This window comes from Calonectris borealis, chromosome W (genome assembly GCF_964195595.1).
Source record: "Calonectris borealis chromosome W, bCalBor7.hap1.2, whole genome shotgun sequence".
NCBI lineage: Eukaryota > Metazoa > Chordata > Aves > Procellariiformes > Procellariidae > Calonectris > Calonectris borealis.
In genome coordinates, this window is record NC_134351.1 from 26,542,553 (window position 1) to 26,565,716 (window position 23,164).

General features: G+C 42.9%; 1 pseudogene; it reads left to right on the forward strand.

Moving 5' to 3' along the window:
• The window catches only part of LOC142074948 (chondroitin sulfate proteoglycan 4-like), a 37,176-nt pseudogene extending 14,362 nt beyond the window's left edge, over window positions 1-22,814 (forward strand).
• The last annotated feature ends 350 nt before the right edge of the window (window positions 22,815-23,164 follow it).

Below are 23,164 nucleotides of genomic sequence, written 5' to 3' on the forward strand. Positions count from 1 at the left end.
GCACGCCGGGCACGAATCCGCTTTTCGGACAACAGTGGTAGGAAGGTGGTAGTCTTGAGTGTGAGGAAATGAATCCACTCTGTGTTCCAGAAAGGGCAAATGCACATCTGTAGCTTTAGGAAGTGAATCTTGATTAACAAAAGTAAAAAGAATAGCAAATTTCATTTTCCAGTGAGTGGGAGTGTGGGTTGTACAGTAAATTTGAAATATAAAATTGCCCAGGTCATGTGTCAGATCATGCAGCTGCTCTGGCTCTGCCATCCGCTCAGCTTCATGGCCTCCAATGTTTCAGAAAGTACTTTTGACATTTCACTTCTTTTCCTTTCTCAGTCTGCAATTTTCTTTCCTCCTTCATCTTGGACTGTTGTTGGAGGTGTACTTGTTACTCTCATCTTCTCGATCCCAGCCTTGTCCTGGGGCATTTCCTTATCTGGTTGCTGTCATTAGGCTTCTTACCCCTGTCCTCTTCAGCGGTTCTGCCCTTCGTCTTCAGTGTAAGCAACAGCCAGTAGTTCTTCCTTGGGAAGGTGTTCTCTGCATTATGAATTTATTTAATTCTAATTAAGATACAAAGGTACTGATCAAAAATTGCTTCAGAATGACTTTGGATATATTTCACTGTAGCCAAGAGCAAAAGGTGTCCAGTGTATGTTTGTATGTTTTGTGTGAAATGTGTTCACCTGATTCGTGTCAATATGAAACAATGCTAAGGCCGCAGGGTAAAATGTGACCCTCTCTGTATATGTAATCTTTAACCATTCTGATTGTTCTTGTATAACCGCAGGCTGATGGTTGCCCTGAAAAGAAGATAGTTCAAGTTATCAGGTCTGTTCCAGACAGACTATCCTGATAGTACCTTAGTGAATGTGTCTGCAAAGCCCCTGCATCCTGATTATGTAGGTGGGGGAGCCCTATCTTTAGAGATAAGTTTCAACTTCTGTTCCTGCCTCTTGCGAAAGCCACCAGTTTGACCACTGACCGCATAGTATTGTGTAAAGAGAAACTTATAAAGTGCATGCATAAAGTTTGGGGGCAAGCTGAGGAAGATTCGAGAAGACCCTAGAAGGAGAAGAGGGCACGCGCCGAAGAAGATACACCTATTCATGAATATGTATAGGTATAAGGGATATAAACCAAAACCAGGAACTGTACGGTGTGCGTCTTGGTAGAGCAGAGACTCCCGACGCACCCAGCGCTGTTTACTTGCCTCTATTTGTTTAATAAATTGTAAACCTAAATTGGAATCCTGTTTGGGGCTAAATCATCTATCACAATTGGGGGCTCGTCTGGGAGGGTCTTGGTTCCTGTATTCTGACTTGATCTAGGAGGGGCGCCCCACCATTTGGTGGCTCCTGATCGGGTCGGGTCGGGACTAACGCCATCCTGAACCTGAATAGGGGCAAGCAAAGAATTTGATTTTTATGAGCTCCCTTGCCGGCTGCAGCAGTTTATTTTTGCCCGTAATTCTGCGCGCGAAGATCCGAACGAAGACGACGGAGTCGTAAGTATTTAAGGCGTATACCGTTCGGTTGGGTGGGATTCGGTTGCCTGTGTGTGTAAGAGTGTGACTGAGACGGAACCTGGTTCCGAAGCGATTGTGGAGGTCTTCTAACCGCGGTTCCAATCTCCCATGAGGGACTTGGCCGGTGAAGGACCGAAGCGATTCCTATAGGATTCGTGGGTGGGTGATAGGTCCTAAATCCCCTGCAAGACACTCTTACTGGTAACCAAGGGCTGTAGGAATTGCCACAGTAAAATTCCTAGATGGGTCAGACAGAATCGAAGACCCAGGACCAGAAGAAAGGGAGCAAATTACCAGACATACCATCAGAAAGTCCATTAGGAATAATGATTAGAAATTGGAATGAAAGGGGCCCCAGAAAAGGAAAAAGTAAATTAAAATTGGTTCAATATTGCATGATTGAATGGCCGAAGAAGCCTTTAAGACCACATGTCTTTTGGCCTGTTTTTGGATCTTTTGAAGACTGGATTTGCCAGGCCTTAAATATATATGTTAATTCAAAGGAACCTTTTAGTCAGGAGGAAAGTGATTATGCAGGATTATGGATCAGAACTTCACGTCCTTTTCCAGCCTCAATACTTACATTAAAAACAGATGAAAAGTTTGAGGAAGAAGAAGGAGATAAAAACAAAAAGGGAAATGAAAAAGATGATAAATGGGAGCCACTAGATAACCTACCGCCTCCATATCCTAACAATCCATCTCTGGCGGCGGCTCCCCCTCCGGTGGCCGTAGTACGAACAGCACCGGAATTAGATTGCCCTCCGGCTGCATGTACGAGAAGTAGGACTGCTGTATCTGAGGGAGCTTCTCTATATCCCTTATGAGAAGTACCCCTCGGAGGCAATCAGGGAGGTATCGGGTTTGTGGCAGTCCCATTAAATACCACAGATGTAAGAAATTTCAAGAAAGAAATAGGGACCCTATTAGATGATCCCCTTGGAGTAGCTGAAAAACTGGACCAATTCCTAGGCCCCAATACCTATACCTGGGAAGAAATACAGTCCATTTTAGGGATCTTATTCACTGCTGAGGAAAGGGGAATGATTAGACAAGCTGGAATGAGAATTTGGGAAAGACAGAATCAGGCAGGACCCCCGGGAGATCAGAAATGGCCAAATGTGGATCCCCACTGGGATCATCAACAACCCCAAGGAAGACAGAATATGAGGGATTTGAGAACGTTAATCATACAGGGAATAAGGGAAGCGGTTCCCCGAGGGCAAAACATTAATAAAGCATTTAATGAACAACAAGGGAAAGACAAATCTCCAACAGAATGGTTGGAGAGGTTGAGGAAAAACCTACAAATGTATTCTGGAATTGATCCGAATACAGTGGCTGGGACCACACTCCTTAGAACACAATTTGTAGCTAAATCCTGGGGGGATATAAGAAGGAAATTAGAAAAATTGGAAGACTGGCAAGAAAGAGGATTAGAGGAGTTACTTAGAGAAGCCCAGAAAGTCTATGTTAGGAGGGACAAAGAAAAACAGAAAGTGAAAGCAAAAATTTTTGTAGCAGCAGTGAGAGAAAGTCAGAAAAATAATACTCCGTCTGGAGAGAAAAGGGAAAAAAGAATAGAGCAGACACCCCGGGGACAGCCTTATCGACAAAGATTTACAACTCCCGTCTGTTACTACTGTAACAAGAGGGGACATGTTCAGAAGAACTGCCGTAAGCGGGAACAAAATGAGAAAATGTTCAAAGAAGATTAGGGGTGTCAGGGGCTATATCTTCTGGGGACTTCAACATCAACAGAGCCCTTGATAAAATTATTAATTGGTCCCCATAAAGAGGAAGTTTTATTTTTAGTGGATACAGGGGCCGAAAAATCAACCATTCAAAAACTTCCAAAAGGAATAGAGAAAGGGAAGAGCTATATGTCAGTAGTAGGGGCAAAAGGAGAGCCTTTTAAAGTAAATATCTTGAAAGATGTAGAAGTAGAAACAGAAAAGAAAATTTGTCTTAATGATTTACTTTTGCTCCCTGAAGCGGAATACAATTTATTAGGAAGGGATTTGATTTTGAAGTTAAACTTGAGCATTCAGAGTCAAGGGGACAAATTGCAGATTAAATTATACACTTTAACACAAGAGGATGAAGAAGCAATTAACCCCTCAGTGTGGTATAAAGAAGGAGAAACTGGAAAGATAGAAATGGACCCCATAAGCGTTCAAATAATAGATCCGCACCGCCCCATTAGAATCAAGCAATACCCTATGCCTATGGAGGGTCGAAAAGGATTAAAACCTGTAGTTGACAGACTATTGGAAAAAGGAACCCTAGAACCATGTATGTCACCTCATAACACGCCCATTCTCCCCGTAAAGAAACCGGACGGGTCATACAGGATGGTGCAGGACTTAAGAGCTGTAAATCAGCGAACTATCACTAAATTCCCTGTGGTGGCAAATCCTTATACTTTATTGAGTCATGTATCTCCCAAACATACTTGGTATAGTGTAATAGATTTGAAGGATGCTTTTTGGGCCTGTCCTCTGGATGAGGGATCCAGAGATTGTTTTGCCTTTGAGTGGGAGGACCCCGAAACGGGATGAAAACAGCAATTAAGATGGACTGTGTTACCACAGGGGTTTACGGAGTCACCAAATCTATTTGGACAAACTTTAGAGAAAATCTTACAAGATTTCACAATACCCAAGGAGGTAAAATTATTGCAATATGTGGACGATCTATTAGTAGCAGGAGAAACTGAAGAGGGGACCCGAAAAGCCACCATTGAATTGTTAAATTTTCTAGGGGAGAAGGGATTAAAAGTGTCCCGATCAAAGCTACAGTTTGTAGAACAGGAAGTAAAATACTTAGGACATTGGCTGAGTAAGGGAAGGAAGAAGTTAGATCCTGACAGGGTGTCTGGGATTCTATCCTTAAGACCCCCACAAACTAAAAAGGAAATTAGGCAAATATTGGGATTATTAGGATATTGTAGACCATGGCTTGAAAATTATAGTGAAAAGGTAAAATTCCTATATGAAAAATTAACTAATAACCAACTCAAGTGGTTTACTGAAGATGATCAGAGATTCGAGGAAGTAAAAAAGGCATTAATACAAGCACCTGTATTGAGCCTCCCAGATCTAGAAAAACCTTTCTATCTCTTTGTGAATACATCAAGCCAGACAGCATATGGAGTTCTTACTCAAGACTGGGCAGGAATCAAAAAACCCGTGGGGTATTGTTCTAAGTTACTTGATCCAGTAAGCAGAGGATGGCCTGCTTGTCTCCAAGCTTTGGTTGCTACAGCATTATTAATAGAGGAGGTTAGGAAGGTTACCTTTAGTGCTCCTTTAAAGGTGTATACCCCACACAATGTCAGAAATGTTTTACAACAGAAAGCGGAAAAATGGTTAACAGACAGCCGGATCCTAAAGTATGAAGCAATACTAATAGACTCCCCTGACTTAGAACTGAGGGTGACTTCTGCTCAGAGTCCAGCACAATTTTTGTTTGGAGAACCACCGGAGGAATTACAACATAACTGTTTAGAGGTAATTGAGACCCAGACTAAGGTGAGGCCAGATTTAAGAGATACTGAGTTGGAAAATGGGGAAGCGCTGTTTATAGATGGCTCCTCCCGAGTGGTGGAAGGGAAGAGAAAATCGGGATATGCAATAATTAATAAGGACTTAGAACTTGTGGAATCAGGACCTCTGAGTCCATCATGGTCAGCTCAGGCTTGTGAGCTGTATGCCCTATGTAGGGCCCTGGAATTATTAAAAGGAAAAAGCGGGACTATATTTACGGATTCTAAATACGCGTATGGGGTGGTCCACACTTTTGGAAAAATTTGGGAAGAAAGAGGTTTGATTAATACTCAAGGGAGGAATCTAATACATCAAGAATTAATAGTAAAAATTTTAAAGGCATTAAGAGAACCAAAGGAGATAGCAGTTGTACATGTGAGGGGACACCAAAAGGGATTAGATTACCGAACCAGAGGTAATAACTTAGCAGATAAAGAGGCCCAGGAAGCAGCCCTGAGGACTGAAGTTGCTAAAATTAATGCAGTACAAACAAAGGAGGACACCAGCGAAGAAGGACGAGAGGAAAGAGAGAAGAAGTTTACCCCTGAAGAACAAACAAAATTGGAGAAAATAGGAGCTAAATTAGAACAAGGAAAATGGACACTGCCCGATGGGCGAGAAATGTTGCCAAAAGCCTACGCCAGGCAAATATTGGAACGTTTGCATGCGCAAACACATTGGGGTACAAAGGCGTTAAGTGATCATTTCCTTAAACAATTTGGCTGTATTGGAATTTTTGAAATAGCAAAGCAAATTACACAAGGTTGCTTAACTTGTCAAAAGGTAAATAAGAAAGTGTTTCGACAAGTGGCCACGGGAGGGAGAAAAACAGCGTACAGACCTTTCGAGAAAGTACAAGTCAATTTCACTGAATTGCCTAAGGTAGGGAGGATAAAATATTTATTGGTAATAGTAGATCATTTAACACAATGGGTAGAAGCTTACCCTGTAGCACAAGCTACGGCACAAATGGTGGTAAAAACTTTATTGGAACATTTGATACCTAGATATGGGATAATCCAGTACATTGATTCTGACCAGGGCACACATTTTACTTCTAAAATAATAAAACTATTATGTCAATCATTAGGTATTCAGTGGGAATACCACACTCCGTGGCACCCACAAAGCTCGGGGAAGGTAGAAAGAATGAATCAAACAATAAAACAACAATTAGCTAAATTGATGATTGAGACACAAATGCCCTGGACAAAATGCTTACCATTGGCACTTTTAAACATAAGAACTAAACCACATAGTGAGACTGGATTATCGCCATATGAAATGTTATATGGCATGCCTTATTTTCAAGGAATGCCTCTGGGGAACAATGTAATCGAGGATCATAGTATCCAAAAATATATAATTACCATTGGAAAAAGATTAAAAGAATTAAGAGAGATTGGGATGGTGGCCCAAACACCACCTTTAGGATTTGCAATTCATCAGTTAGAACCAGGAGATAAAGTTCTAATAAAAACATGGAAAGAAGGAAACCTATCTCCCCTCTGGGAAGGACCTTTTCTTGTTTTATTAACTACAGAAACAGCTGTGAGAACTGCTGAAAAAGGATGGACACATGTGTCGCGAGTGAAAGGTCCAGTGAAGGAGTGGAGAGTCACATCTGAACCCGGAGAAACTAAGCTAACCATCAGACGAACTTGAAGAGGCCTTAATCAAAGAGTATAAGCTAAGTTGCTGTGGGAATTTTATTGTGACTACTCCTGTAGAATTGGTGAACAGAGAGACTCCTGAATGGATACCCATTAAGGGAGACAATTTATTAATAACAGGGATCAGTTAAGCATTATCCCCTAGGGATAACAATAGGCTATCCACAGTATACACCAGATTTTTGGGACATAGCATACAAATTGGAAGAGGCCACCCCTTAAGATTAAAGAAGAGGGCAAGACCGGATAGGGAACCGGTGTTGCGGCTTGAAAAGGTCTGCCAAGGGCTGCAACCCCTTCGGGCTGTGACCGCCGATCACTATGGCCCTTACCAGACCTCTTCTAGTCCTACTTGGAGTGAGTTCCTTGACCCTGACTATGGCAAACAACTGCAGTCAATGTGTGGTAACTGCTAGAAGGGGACGGGTAAGTTCCCAAACCTTGATGTATCATACTGTCTATGACTGTAAAGGCCAGAAAACAGGAATCTGCATTTATAACCAAACCCAGTATGCTCTATGCAGAGAAGGTAACAGGACTGTATGCTATGATCCAAAAGAACTCCCTTATCAATATTGGGTAGAAATGAAGACAAATTCGGAAATAGGAAGATTAATTGGAACAAGTAAGGTTATAGCCAAGTTGAGCACATCGGTGTCGATAATTTTTGATGCATGTGATATTATAGATGATGATCTAGACACTAATTGCGGGAGTTTAGAATGGAGACGGTACTATAGAAATCAACCAAAATACATTTGCCCAGGTGGACGTCAATGTCAAATAAATCCTGATTATGTACCTAGTCAAACAGCGAGATATCAGTCGGCACATCTATGTGGAAGAAGGGGATGGTCTTGTGTATGTTGGGATACTGCAGGCTGGGGATATGATGGTCAATGTGGGAATTTACAAGCTTCAATCACAAGGGTGCAAACAGACAGTAATTGTACAACCCGTACATGCAATCTAGTAAATTTAACCCTTATAAATTTAGAAATTTGGAAACAGAAAAAATTAACCAAAATTGGACTTAAGATATATGGACCTGGAGAAGACCCAGGTGTAGTTATTAGTATTGAAATAAAAGAAAGGGCAAAAGAATCGGTGCAGCATAGACTGTTATTTAACTCATTTTATCATGAAATGGAAACAGGAGTGAAATATGAAATTCCCACAGTTGCTAAAAATCTATTTGTAAATCTTGCTGAAAACATTGCTAAGTCATTGAATATAACTAATTGTTATGTTTGTGGTGGAACAAATCAAGGTGAACGATGGCCATGGGAAGCTATGGAGAGCAACATAAGTAATCCCCAAGTTTGGAAAACAACGGGAAAGCGTAATAGGAAACAACAATGGGTACTCCAAACAAGTATAATTGGAAGGAGTTGTTGGCAAAATCTGAAAGAAAATGGAAGACAAGCAGGTAACCTGGAGTGTGAAGGAGGTTATTTATGGAATAAAACTCGGAATAGCTGGGATAAGTGGGGAAGTCCACTGGAAATGAATAATCAATTTAAAAATTGGACCAATGGAACAAATATACCAAATGGTTGGCCAACTCCTGAAGGACATTATTGGATTTGTGGCAAACTAGCATATGCATATTTGCCAAAAAATGGGGCAGGATCTTGTGTATTAGGAACTATAAGACCTAGTTTTTTCCTGTTACCCATAAATCGGGGAGAGCGATTAGGAGTCCAAGTGTATACTGAAGCTGATGAGTTAAGGAAAAGACGCCATAAACGGAGCCTGCAAATTGGACATTGGAAAAATAACGAATGGCCTCCTGAGAGAATCATTGCCTATTATGATCCAGCTACATGGGCAGAAGACGGATCCTGGGGCTACAGGACCCCAGTATATATGCTTAATAGAATAATTAGGTTACAAGCTGTAGTAGAAATAATTGTAAATAAAACTGGAGATGCACTTGGATTAATTGCAAAACAAAACACCAAGATGAGGACTGCTTTGTATCAGAATCGCTTAGCTTTGGATTATTTGCTAGCACAAGAAGGGGGTGTTTGTGGAAAATTTAATCTTAGTAATTGTTGTTTAGAAATTGATGATGAGGGAAAAGCTGTGAATGAGCTTGTAAAAGAAATGAAGAAAATTGCACATGTCCCAGTTCAAACTTGGAATGGAATCAATCTAGGAGAAGTATGGGGGGACTTTATGGGCAGTGATTGGCTTACTAAAATCGGGATAGTTGTATTGGGGATATGTGGAGGATTGTTAATAATTCCATGTTTAATACCTTGTTTCACTAGACTAATACACTCGGTTATACAAGGAATGCAGATATCTGCAGTACCTATTGATCCAGAACCAGGGAAAGAGAAAACCCATTCCCTGATAATAATAAAAGCAAAAGAAGATCCGAAATTGATACCAATTCGGCAAGTATTGACTCGATTGGAAACGACAACACGAATCAATACCATAAAAAAAAAAAGATGAGGGATTGTGAAATGTGTTCACCTGATTCGTGTCAATATGAAACAATGCTAAGGCCGCAGGGTAAAATGTGACCCTCTCTGTATATGTAATCTTTAACCATTCTGATTGTTCTTGTATAACCGCAGGCTGATGGTTGCCCTGAAAAGAAGATAGTTCAAGTTATCAGGTCTGTTCCAGACAGACTATCCTGATAGTACCTTAGTGAATGTGTCTGCAAAGCCCCTGCATCCTGATTATGTAGGTGGGGGAGCCCTATCTTTAGAGATAAGTTTCAACTTCTGTTCCTGCCTCTTGCGAAAGCCACCAGTTTGACCACTGACCGCATAGTATTGTGTAAAGAGAAACTTATAAAGTGCATGCATAAAGTTTGGGGGCAAGCTGAGGAAGATTCGAGAAGACCCTAGAAGGAGAAGAGGGCACGCGCCGAAGAAGATACACCTATTCATGAATATGTATAGGTATAAGGGATATAAACCAAAACCAGGAACTGTACGGTGTGCGTCTTGGTAGAGCAGAGACTCCCGACGCACCCAGCGCTGTTTACTTGCCTCTATTTGTTTAATAAATTGTAAACCTAAATTGGAATCCTGTTTGGGGCTAAATCATCTATCACATTTTGGATGACAAACAGAATAATACAAGAATAAATTTATGGTTTTGTTTTCTACAGGAGCAATGTCTGGAGGCTTCAACTTTCAGGTAACAGATGGTTTGAACTTTGCACCTTGACAGATTTTTAGCATCACAGCTCGGATGCTAGTCATTAGCCTTGAAGTGAACAAAGGACTCGGAGTCTTTCCAGGTCTGTTTTTAACAGATTATCATGATTTCATCCATTTGAAAAAATTGCATAATATACGGTTATTTGTCAGATAGCTAGCTGACTAAACTATAGATAACTGTACCTGGGAACATCTATCTGTCTGATTTTTAAAAGAACAGTTATGTTTTCTCAAATGACATATTGTTTTATTGTTTTATAGTCTTTAACTTTTTGATATGTGTATGTGCTCAGAGTAATGGAAATTGGCAGTGAAATATATAAGCACAGTGTGACAATAACACTGTCTGCCTAAGCTCTGAACGTTCCCCATTCAGATTAGTTTAAAAGCTCTATATTATATTCATAGAATTTAGCTGGTTGCGATTTTTGCCTGGTAAAAGGAGAGTGAAGCTTATGTCTGTAGGACTATGAATAGCACACTTAAACTCACCAGATTGTTAGTTCACTTTCTTTTTGTTTGAGCAGAGTTACGGAGAGCAGTGCAGACTCACTGATGAATCAGGACTGAACAACTTTGATTCATATTTGTGCATTTGGAACTAGTTGGATCAGCAGCTATTTTTTAATGAAATCCTACTCTTTCAGGAGTTGATGAGTTGAGAGTCTCACCAGAACCATTTACTGCTTTGCATTGGCAAGAGTAATCCCTCATTGAGTTAGTAATCTAACATTAATTGCAGGATTAAAGGAGAAATAAAGATTAGTCTTCTCTCAGCAACGTCTTGCATCATACTTCTTGTTTGTACTACCTTCTTTTTCTCTGAACATGAACTGTACAGCCAGAGAGAGATTGAGAATTGGGAAAGCTCTATAGGTATTAATCTGTACCTTGATTTATTAATTTGATACGGAAGAGGAGCACTTTAGTTTCTTAAACTTCCTGAATATAAACTGCATAAACAAAGGCTTGCAACAAAAGCTAATTAAACACAGGCAACAAAAAATGAGTTTGTAGCAGCATGATCTTCTAATTCAGCTGATATAAAATTCACATAAATCCACTTACAAGGCTTATTAATCTGTGATTTTGGTGTGTAAGGTTGGCTCGGGCACAGGGATTTACAGGAATTCTATCTTAAGCCAAAGATAATTGTAAGAAAAATATGCCTGATACTTCTGTAGAAGGCAAAGTCTCTAGGCTATCTATCAGTTCCCTGGTTTGCAAAATACAATATTTCTTTCAGCACTGCAAGCTGTATTCATCTAAGCCTACAGTTTTTCCTGAATTCTTGCTTACTTTGAGTTAGCAAAATTCCTTTTTGGCATTAAAAAGTATTACTAGCTTTTTCACCTGTTCTCTTTATGATACTTTTTAAAGACATTCTGGAGCTGTACGGGTTTCAGTTGTACTTGCTCATCATGAAATGACTATTATAACAATGATGGTGCCAAATGCTTAATACACATAAAAACAATAGCCAGTGTCCTGTTATATTTTATAGCACTGCAGGAAATTTTAATTTTGAGACAACTTGAAGAATCTTTTCTGTAGGGAAGTAAAACTTGAATTTATTGTGAAGAATTTGTCATGTCTTCATGACTGGGTATAAACTATTCTTTCAAGCATATTGTTCTGCAATTTTATAAGAGCATGTACTGCTGTCTTCTTTTGTGTTGGATATACCAGATTTGATTATACAATTTATGGATTTTTTTCTGTTCAATAGAAGCTTGTTTTATTCAGTGTGCTCAGTAAATTGACTGATAGATATATGAGTTTTTTCTTATGTATGCTAGATATCTAGAATGTGAGGATTTGCTCTCTTAGGGAAGCAATCGCTTAAAGAAGGAATGAGCTGAGTTGTTCTTTGAGATGAAGAGGCAGCCTGACTTGTAGGTATTCAGAAGCAGAGCTGTCTGAGCAGTCAGTAGACGAGATGATCCATAACTGTTTAGCAGTGATAGGCAGAATGCTCATGCCAGAGCAGTTTCCAAATCTTAAATGTAGGCAGTAAAAATAGATATCAAAATTATTAGGTACTGATGATGGCCTTATGCTGTTGCATTCTGCTTGTATGGGTTAGCTTGGCCCTACTCTGCATCACCCATCCCTGTTGTGTCTTCCTCCCCTCTCTCTCTGTTCCTTTCCCCAGTGTTTGGGTGGCATTGCTTTTGTGATTACTCTGTTCTCATGTTTGGGAACAGGCAGAGGGTGTTCTCACTTCCCTTTCCTTCACCCAGTCTGTTGACTAACAAATAACCTTCCTCTCCCTGTTGAGGTGTCAGACCAGAGCTGAACTGCTGCCAGTGCTGGAAAAGGTTTTTCAGGTCTCAGGACAAAAGTGGGTGAAAGAGAAGGTTATGTTTGGATGAGGATCCCATTTCACAGGAAAGCGTGGGAGACTTTATTGTCTGTGGCCCTAGACTGTATTTCAGCCTCTGCTGTGCAGTGATGTCCCTTGTGATCAAGTCCTGGCTCGTGAGTGAGATCAGGTCTATTAAGAACAAACTGGGGCTTTGTGGCACAGAAATACACACCTCCTCCATCCCCATGTCCCTGCACTGTGATGGTGGTGGTGCGATAACCTGGTATGGTTATGAAAAATTGAAGTGGTAACATCCATCACTACAGTGTGACCATGTTTGAGAGTTATTGTGTCTTAGTTTGTTATGGCACCGGGGCCTGATTTGCATAAATAGGAGGTTATTGAGAAATAACTGTGTTTGCAGATACACACGTGGTCTGATTAACTGTTGCTCTCAGTTCTACATTCCTGACCACATCTGCTGTACACATGACACAAGGTTGTGCTTCCCTCTCTGCCTGTCATGCAGAAAAGGGAAAAGAAGAGAGAGGAAGAGGAGAGAGACTTCTTGAATTAGATATAGCGTGGGAGAATTTTTCTAGACCTGAGGGACTGCTTTGCTTTTCAAAGCAATATGGATACAGAGAGGCATGGGTAGGTGAAAAGGGGAAAACAGAGCCAGATGATCTCATTTGCTTATAACAACTCTGTTTCAAAGTAGATGTGGTTTGAGCCAGGGCACAACTACATGTAAACAGGCAGAATCCTGAGGTTACTAATGGCTTGCAAAACATTCCCATTCTTCAGTTTGCTTGCCATATTTTTTTCTTCTGAATATTATAGCAGGAACATGTTACTTTTTGTTATTCCTCTATAAACATGCTTTAGTGAAGATGGATTGATAATTCAGACTTCATACTGCTAGTATCTGAAATTATGTATTGATACCTATAAAAGCTTGTTGCTCAAGAAAAAACAAAATGTAAAAATGGAGGCAGAAGTGGGGGCAGGGGGAACAGGATTATGGGGACCTATTGCTCTTCCAAAAGTATCAGTAAATATCAGATTTAGTTTGCTGAGTGTATGCCATGAAACAGTGCATCATAAAGAAGCCAAATAAAACTGTGGGGTTTTTTTTCTTTTAGGAAATTATTAGGTTTGGTTTTGTCACAGCTATGTCAAAAATTGTCTTGGTTTGGCTAAATTCCAGAAAGCTCTTTATAATCTTTAAGACAGAAGGTACTGGTTAGTGTGGTGCTATGTATTAAAAGAATTCTGTTACCCCGCAGTCTCCGTTCATCTTAATAATACATTATTTCAGTTGAGGCTGTTATTTCTGTTGTGTGATGTTCTTCCTAATTTGTTCAGTATTTATTTTTTAATTTCATTTAATGAAAATCATCTTTCATATCGATAAAGTGTGGTTCAGGCTTCTGGTAATAATTGATTTTGGTTTATGTGTGTTCACTAGAAACTTTTCTGTGTTAAGGCTTCTCCCAGCCAAATCACCCTGCCTTCTGTGGGCAACTGGGATTACTAAAAACATTAATGATGGTGACTTCAGCTGGAGTTTGAATTCAATTCTAGACATGTAATATAGGAAAAAGGCTTCTTATACGTGCTCTATTCTGTACTTCGGGTTGTTTTTGCAGAAGCTAGTATTTAGCAATTGCATGTGCTGAAGAGATCTGTACTTTTTTTCATTTCTGTAAAACAAAGATACTTCCTACTGATGTACTTTTTGATTGAAAAAGCTGTGGAAGAGTTGTAACTAGAAGGTAACTAGAAAAAGGGCAAACCTGCTGATCTTATAAAATGTTATTAAAATGCTAAGTAGAATAACTAGATGAGAGGGCGAGTTGTACATATAAAACTCACCCTTTGGGAAAAATTGCTGTTGCAAATTTATGTTACTTTTAATTGATGTTTTTTAGGTTCCAGGAAACCTATTTCACGACATGATCTGAAAGCTGTAACCGATGATGTGACCAATGCAGGAAACAGAACTATAACTTGTATGATTGTAACTTCCCCAAAACTTGGAAGACTGATCAGAGTAAATTCTGATAATACCACTTAGGAAATCCTCAGTTTTACACAGTCTATGGTAAGCTTTACTTTATAATAACTAGTTCAGGGGTAGATTGTTACTTCAAAGGGCATCTCAGTTGCTTCTTCTTTGTCTGATCCATTTATATCTGTTAAGTAACCAGGCATATGTGACCCATCAATGCAATCGCCCAGATTTGCTGTGTCATTAAATATCTGGCATCTACGAATGAACTCAAGAGGAGCCTTTGTTCCCCTCTGCTTGGATACTAGCAGAGTCTTGGCAATTTCCACTGTTTTGCTTGTAACAGTATTTTTCAAGAAGAGCTGTTCTGGTGCCATTAACCAGCAGTCCGAGGTTGGAAGCCTTTAGTTTTTGGCAGAAGGAGTAGCCTTTTGCTCTATGAAAACTCCAAGTATCAGATTCATTTCAGCTGTACACAGCCCTCATGGGTGTCTCCAAGAGGACTTTTATTGACTTAATTGGCTGTGATATTAAGTGCTTAAAGAATCTTAACTGTGATACAGGCTCTCATACTTGAATGACTAAGACATGGCAGCTCATGTAACTTGACAGAAAACATTCTTTTGCAACTGAAATGAGTTATATCTGTGTGCAGAATCTGAATATAACTCTGTGCTCTGTGTGCAATAAACTATTGTCCTGGTTCCGGCTGGGACAGAGTTAACTTTCTTCCCAGTAGCTTGGGGGGTGTGCTCTGTTTCCGGTTTGGTATGAGAGGAGCGTTGATGGCCCATTGATGCTTTGGTTGTTGCTGGGTGGTGCTTGCACCAGGGAGTTTTTGTTTCTCTTTTAGGCCTCCCATGCTCTGCCAAGTGCAGGGGAAGCTGTGGGCGGGGGGGCATAGCCAGGGTGGTTGACCCAACTGGCCAATGGGGTATTCTATACCATGTGACATCATGCTCAGTATAAAAACCAGGGGTGTGGGGGGGCTCGTCCCCCGTTCGTGACACGCGGCCGGTGAACAGTTGCATTGTGCATTGCCTGCTTTGTATATTCTGCTATTGTTGTTGTTCTCATTGTTAATATTACTGTTCTACTTTGTTTTATTTCAATTATTAAACTGTTTTTATCTCAACCTGCGAGATTTCCTACTTGTGCCCTCCTGATTCTCTCCCCCATCCTACTGGAGGAGGGGGGTGAGCGAGCGGCTGCATGGGGTTTATTTGCTGGCTGGGGTTAAACCACGACAGTCCTTTTTGGCGCCCAATGTGGGGCAATGAAGGGTTGAGATAACAACAGATTAACTAGAGCATATTAAGGAATTTGTATCTGTTAACATATTAATTTATCTGGTCTGCACCATGCTCTTGTTTTTACTGTACCTGTTAAAGACTGGTGTTGGTTTTTGTAGTCTGCTGTGCTCTGCAGTGATTAATGATGTTTTGCCTGGGAGATTTGTTACTAAAACGCTGGCATTGGGGGTTATTTGGTATTTGGAATTTGTAATGAAGCCGTTATTGTACTTCGGGTACCACCTCATGGAGACCATTAGCAGTTATACCTCTTCCTCTGAGAGGTTTTTTATGGAGGAAATAGAGAATGGCACCCTCACTACCTTCCTCTATGACGTCATCTCCTTTGTTAAGATAACTTGTCAGTATCTTGAACATCCCTGGGTAGTTAAGATACATCTATTGGTACTCCTTGGGAATATTGTTTTGGTTTTGTCCAAGGTTAATAAGCAATTTAAGAATGTCATCCAGAGATCTGCCCCAAGGCTGGATAGTTATGAGTGGCAGGGCGAGTGGGATAGCATGGGCAAATGCCTGGGATGGTGGGCACCCCCAGTGTTCTGGAACTTCACCCCTGAACAAGTGCAGAATCCTGAAAAACTAGTAAAATATTTGGAAAAAGTATGCTGTCACCCTGGCCATTCTAGGGAGACACAAATCACTGCAATGTGCTGGGGCCTGGCCCATGCCTACCGAGCCCTGTTTAACACCACTCAGAACCCTCAAGGGGAAGAGGAGGTCTCTGCATCTGATGACAAAGCAACAGGCCCTGTGGCTACCCCACCCCCCATGGCAGGCAGGGCAGCTACTCTGCCCCCTGCGACAGAGAACCAACCCATGCCAGTATCAGTTGCCCCTATACAAAAAAGAAAATACACAAGGAAATCAGCTTGTTTAGTAAGGGATGAAAATGAACCAGGGCCCTCACGAGAACAGGAGGAGGAAGAGGCAGAACCCGTAAATGAGATGGTAACCACCCGATCCCTATCCCTGAGTGAGTTGCGAGATATGTGGAAAGACTTTCCACTTTCGCACCTCGAATACTGTGTTCAGTTTTGGGCCGCTCACTACAAGAAGGACATGGAGCTGCTGGAGCATGTCCAGAGGAGGGCAACGAAGCTGGTGAAGGGCCTGGAGCACAAGCCTTATGAGGAGCGGCTGAGGGAATTGGGACTGTTTAGCCTGGAGAAGAGGAGGCTGAGGGGAGACCTCATCGCGCTCTACAACTACCTGAAAGGAGGTTGTAGCGAGGTGGGTGTTGGTCTCTTCTCCCAAGTAACTAGCGATAGGACGAGAGGAAATGGCCTCAAGTTGCGCCAAGGGAGGTTTAGGCTGGACATTAGGAGAAATTTCTTTACTGAAAGAGTGGTCAGGCCTTGGAACAGGCTGCCCAGGGAAGTGGTGGAGTCACCATCCCTGGAAGTATTTAAAAGACGTGTAGATGAGGCCCTTAGGGACATGGTTTAGTGGACATGGTGTGTTGGGTTGACGGTTGGACTCGATGATCTTAGAGGTCTTTTCCAACCTGTATGATTCTATGATTCTATGATTCTATGACTTCAGTTGTCCTCCAGGCGAGCACATTGTCACCTGGCTGCTCTGATGCTGGGATAACGGGACCAGTAGCCTGGAATTAGAGGGTAGGGAAGCCAAGCAGCTGGGATCCCTTTCTAGGGAAGGGGGCATTGACAAAGTGATTGGACAAGGGGCACAAGCCCTCAGCCTCTAGAGGCGACTCCTGTCAGGCGTGAAGGAAAGGTATCCCTTCAAGGAAGATGTTATATGCCACCCAGGCAAGTGGACCACCATGGAGAGAGGTATCCAGTACCTGAGGGAATAAGCCATGCTGGAGGTGATTTATGATGACCTGAACAACGAGCAGTTATCCAAAGATCCAGATGAAGTCAAATGCACCTGACCCATGTGGCGGAAGTTTGCGCGGAGCGCACCAGCGTCACATGCAAACTCATTGGCAATAATGACCTGCAAAGACGGAGAGGAACAAACAGTGGATGAATTGGCTGGCCAACTCTGGCAATATGAAGAAAGTCTCTCTTCCTCCCTATGGGCCTGTGTCTCTGCTGTGGAGAAACTGTCTCGGGAGGTCCACCAAGTCAAAGAGGATATGTCATATTCTCCACCTGCACGGGCCAGTGTCTCAGCCATTAGGAGTAAGCGTCCCTCTGCTCAAGAGAGGAGATATTGTGGGTACACACCCCGGGGCACCCTGTGGTTTTACCTGCATGACCACGGAGAGGACATGAGGAAGTGGGATGGAAAATCTACCTCAGCCCTAGATGCACGTGTACGTGAGTTGCAAGGAAAAACAACCACAAAAGGGGGTTCTTCCAGGAAAACTGCTGCTCCAGTCTCCAGGGAGCAGTTCCCCAGACAGAGTAGAAGGGCTGATTCCACTTCCGACCTTAATAAAGGGTAAAGGGACTTCTGATTCGTGCTTACAAGAGGTGGGTAGCGAATACGACGACCAGGGCTAGAGGGGCCCTGCCTCCAGCCAGGTGGAGGAAGGGGACAACCGGGTTTACTGGACTGTGTGGATTCCATGGCCTGGCACATCAGACCCACAGGAGTATAAGGCTCTCGTAGACACCGGTGCACAGTGTACCCTGATGCCATCAAGCTATGAAGGGGCAGAACCCATTTGTATTTCTGGAGTGACAGGGGGATCCCAAGAGTTAACTGTGTTGGAGGCCGAAGTGAGCCTAACCGGGAATGAGTGGCAGAAGCACCCCATTGTGACTGGCCCAGAGGCTCCGTGCATCCTTGGCATAGACTACCTCAGGAGAGGGTATTTCAAGGACCCAAAAGGGTACCGGTGGGCTTTTGGTATTGCTGCCCTGGAGACGGAGGAAACTAAACAGCTGTCTACCTTGCCCGGTCTCTCACAGGATCCTTCTGTTGTGGGGTTGTTGAAGGTCAAAGAACAACAGGTACCAATTGCTACCACAACAGTGCACCGGCAGCAATATCGCATGAACCGAGATTCTCTGATTCCCATCCATAAGCTGATTTGTGGACTGGAGAGCCAAGGAGTCATCAGCAAGACTCGCTCACCCTTTAACAGTCCCATGTGGCCAGTGCGAAAGTCTCATGGAGAGTGGAGGCTAATACTGGACTACCGTGGCCTGAACGAAGTCACGCTGATGCTGAGTGCTGCTGTGCCGGACATGCTAGAACTTCAATACGAACTGGAGTCAAAGGCAGCGAAGTAGTACGCCACAATGATATCGCTAATGCATTCTTCTCAATCCCTTTGGCGGCAGAGTGCAGGCCACAGTTTGCTGTCACTTGGAGGGGCGTCCAATACACCTGGAACCGACTGCCCCAGGGGTGGAAACACAGCCCTACCATTTGCCATGGACTGATCCAGACCGCACTGGAACAGGGTGAGGCTCCAGAACATCTGCAATACATTGATGACATCATTGTAAGGGACCTGCACAGGAGATCCAGTTTTTAGGAATAATGGCAAGATAGGCATCGTCAGATCCCAATGGATGTGATCAACAAAATAAGACCCCTGTCCCCACCAACTAGCAAAAAGGAAACACAAGCTTTCTTAGGCGTTGTGGGCTTTTGGAGAATGCATGTTCCAAATTACAGTCAGAACGTAAGCCCTCTCTATCACGTGACCAGGAAGAAGAACAATTTCAAATGGGGCCCTGAGCAACGACAAGCCTTTGAACAAATTAAACAGGAGATAGTTCATGCAGTAGCCCTTGGGCCAGTCCGGGCAGGACAAGATGTAAAGAATGTGCTCTACACCGCAGCCGGGGAGAATGGCCCTACCTGGAGCCTCTGGCAGAAAGCACCAGGGGAGACTCGAGGTCGACCCCTGGGGTTTTGGAGTCGGGGATACAGAGGATCCGAGGCCCGCTACACGCCAACTGAGAAGGAGATATTGGCAGCATATGAAGGGGTTCGAGCTGCTTCGGAAGTGGTTGGTACTGAAGCACAGCTCCTCCTGGCACCCCGACTGCCGGTGCTGGGCTGGATGTTCAAAGGGAGGGTCCCCTCTACACATCATGCAACTGATGCTACGTGGAGTAAGTGGGTCGCACTGATCACACAACGGGCCCGAATAGGAAACCCTAGTCGCCCAGGAATCTTGGAGGTGATCACGAACTGGCCAGAAGGCAAAGATTTTGGAATATCCCCAGAGGAGGAGGTGACGTGTGCTGAAGAGGCCCCACTGTATAATAAACTACCAGAAAATGAAAAGCAATATGCCCTGTTCACTGATGGGTCCTGTCGCCTTTTGGGAAAGCATCGGAGGTGGAAAGCTGCTGTATGGAGTCCTATAAGCCAAGTTGCAGAAACTGCAGAAGGAGAAGGTGAGTCGAGCCAGTTTGCCGAGTTGAAAGCCATGCAGCTGGCCTTGGACATTTCTGAATGAGAAAAATGGCCAGTACTTTATCTCTATACTGACTTATGGATGGTGGCAAATGCCCTGTGGGGGTGGTTGCAGCAGTGGAAGCAGAACAACTGGCAGCGCAGAGGCAAACCCATCTGGGCTGCCGCATTGTGGCAAGATATTGCTGCCCGGGTAGAGAACCTGGTTGTAAGAGTACGTCACGTAGATGCTCACGTACCCAAGAGTCAGGCCACTGAGGAACATCAAAACAACCAGTAGGTGGACCAGGCTGCTAAGATTGAAGTGGCTCAGGTGGATCTGGACTGGCAACATAAGGGTGAATTATTTATGGCCTGGTGGGCCCATGATACCTCAGACCATCAAGGAAGAGACGCAACATATAGATGGGCTCGTGATCGAGGGCTGGACTTGACCATGGACGCTATTGCACAGGTTATCCATGAATGTGAAACATGCGCTGCCATTAAGCAAGCCAAGCAAGTAAAGCCTCTCTGGTATGGAGGACAATGGTTGAAATATAAATATGGGGAGGCCTGGCAGATGGATTATATCACACTCCCACAAACCCGACACGGCAAGCGCTATGTGCTCACCATGCTGGAAGCAACCACCGGATGGCTGGAAACATATCCTGTGCCCCATGCCACCGCCCGGAACACCATCCTGGGCCTTGAAAAGCAAGTCCTATGGCGACATGGCACCCCAGAATGAATTGAGTCAGACAATGGGACTTTTTTCCGAAACACCCTCATAGACACCTGGGCCAAAGAGCATGGCATTGAGTGGGTATATCACATCCCCTATCATGCACCAGCCTCCGGGAAAATCGAACAATACAATGGACTGCTAAAGACTACGCTGAGAGCAATGGGTGGTGGGACATTCAAGTATTGGGATACACATTTAGCAAAAGCCACCTGGCTAGTCAACACTAGGGGATCTTTCAATGGAACTGGCCCTGCCCAATCAAAACTTTTGCGTACTGCAGATGGAGATAAAGTCCCTGTCGTGCACATAAGAAATATGCTGGGGAAGACAGTCTGGGTTACTCCTGCCTCTGGCAAGGGAAAACGCATTCGTGGGATTGCTTTTGCTCAAGGACCTGGGTGCACGTGGTGGGTAATGCGAAAGGATGGGGAAGTCTGGTGTGTACCTCAAGGGGATTTGATTTTGGGTGAAAATAGCCAATGAACTGAATTGTATGGTGTTAATTACGATATAATACTGTATGTCACCACTTCTATGGTTGCTATATGCCATATCAATGGTATTGCAGTAAGAATCACCCAGATTAATGAAGAATGAACTCTGATGAAACCGAGCAAAGTGCAACAATGATAGAACCGGACGAGCGCAGTGATATTGGAGCCAGAACTGTCTTCAGGATGCAACAATCCAACACCACACACCATCTCTCATGCCCTGAAAGTCTGTTATGACAGATGGAGCCCAAAGTCATAGACTAAATGAACTCAATGGACATTTTAGAGGGATGGCCCATAGATTAAGGGAATGATATCTGTGTGTATATATCAAAGGACAGGAAAAGTGGTGGTGATTAATTGGAATGTGCTGTATTGGAAAATGTGAGACCTGGTCATGATGTAGATGGTATAGAATAAGGGGTGGATACTGTCCTGGTTTCAGCTGGGATAGGGTTAAATTTCTTCCTAGTGCTGTGTTTTGGATTTAGTATGAGAAGAATGTTGATAACACACTGATGTTTTCAGTTGTTGCTAAGTACCCTGTAGTCAAGGATTTTTCAGCTTCCCATGCTCTGCCAGGTGACAAGAGACTGGGAGGGAGCATAGCCAGGACAGCTAGCCCAACTGGCCAATGGGGTATTCCATACCATATGATGTCATGCTCAGTATGTAAATAGGGGGCGTTATCGAGGAAGTAGCGATCGCTGCTTGGGCATTGTTCGTCGGGTGGTGAGCAATTGCATTGTGTATCACTCATTTTGTATATTCTATCATTATTGTTATTATTATTATCATTATTATTATTTTCCCTTCCTTTTTTGTTCTATTAAACTGTCTTTATCTCAATCCACGAATTTTACTTTTCTTTTTCTGATTTTCTCCCCCATCCCACTCTGTGTGGGGGGGGAGTGAGCGAGCGGCTGTGTGGTGTTTGGCTGCCTGCTGGGTTAAACCACAACAGAAAGTTAATTGTTCTTTAAACACACTTGAATAAAACAGGGTTTTACAACCTACGTCCCTTCCATAACCACCATGACCACTTTAGAGATTTACACTACCTCAAAGGATGAGGCACCAGTTTCTTCTCAGAATGAAGAACCTACAGTAGCACCACAGAAGACTGGACCAACTATATGGCCATGTCAGAATCGCTGGGGAAATCTGCATGAGGAAGGTCCATTGCTAAATCTGGCAATGGGAACAAGTGGATCTGCGGGGACTGAGACCACAACCCAGGTTAATGCTAGGAGTCCCAGAGAGCAAGCAGGTGAAAGCAGCAACCCTTGGTATGTCATTATCTGCCTGTTCCTGGTGTCTGTGCTACTCATTGTTGCTGTTATTTCTGTGTGCATTTTGCTAATATGTCAGAAGAAAGAGAAGGCAAAACCGCTTATCAAAAATCAAACAGATGCAGTCCTCAGTAGTCCAAGTCGATGTCTGGAACGGAGCTTGACTGTACCCACTGTTACAGTGACCTCTCTCCTGAAGGGGGTTGAGAGAAGTACAGCATCAACATTCATGGCAGTAACATGTGAACAGCTCGTTCCTACAGTGGTTTCTCCGACTGTAGAGCAGTCTCTGCAAAACAGCTGGTTAAACCTTGATCCTAAAATGATCCAGTATTTTCGAAAAAAAAACCCAACTTTGAAGCGCAATCAATACTGTGTGTAGTTGATGGCCAGTTTTGGTCATGCTAATTGTTGTAGTATGGAAGAGAGTATACATTGTTGACATATAATTTGTTCTTTATTGCACTTATTTATTATAGGTCAAATCCAAATACCTGTGAAATAATTTAAAAAAAAAAATCTTACCGATTACAGTGGCCATAAAATAAGATTTCCAGTTGGTACTTCAGCAAAATTCCCACTTAATTCAGTGCAGAATTTGGTCCCATAGATTTTGAGTGCACCCTGTGTGTGGAAGGATTTTTATTAAATAACGGACATCCTATGAACACTCCAAGCACTGAGGATTTGTTAACAACAGTATAAGGCAAAGGGTTGCTAAAGGGCAATTGT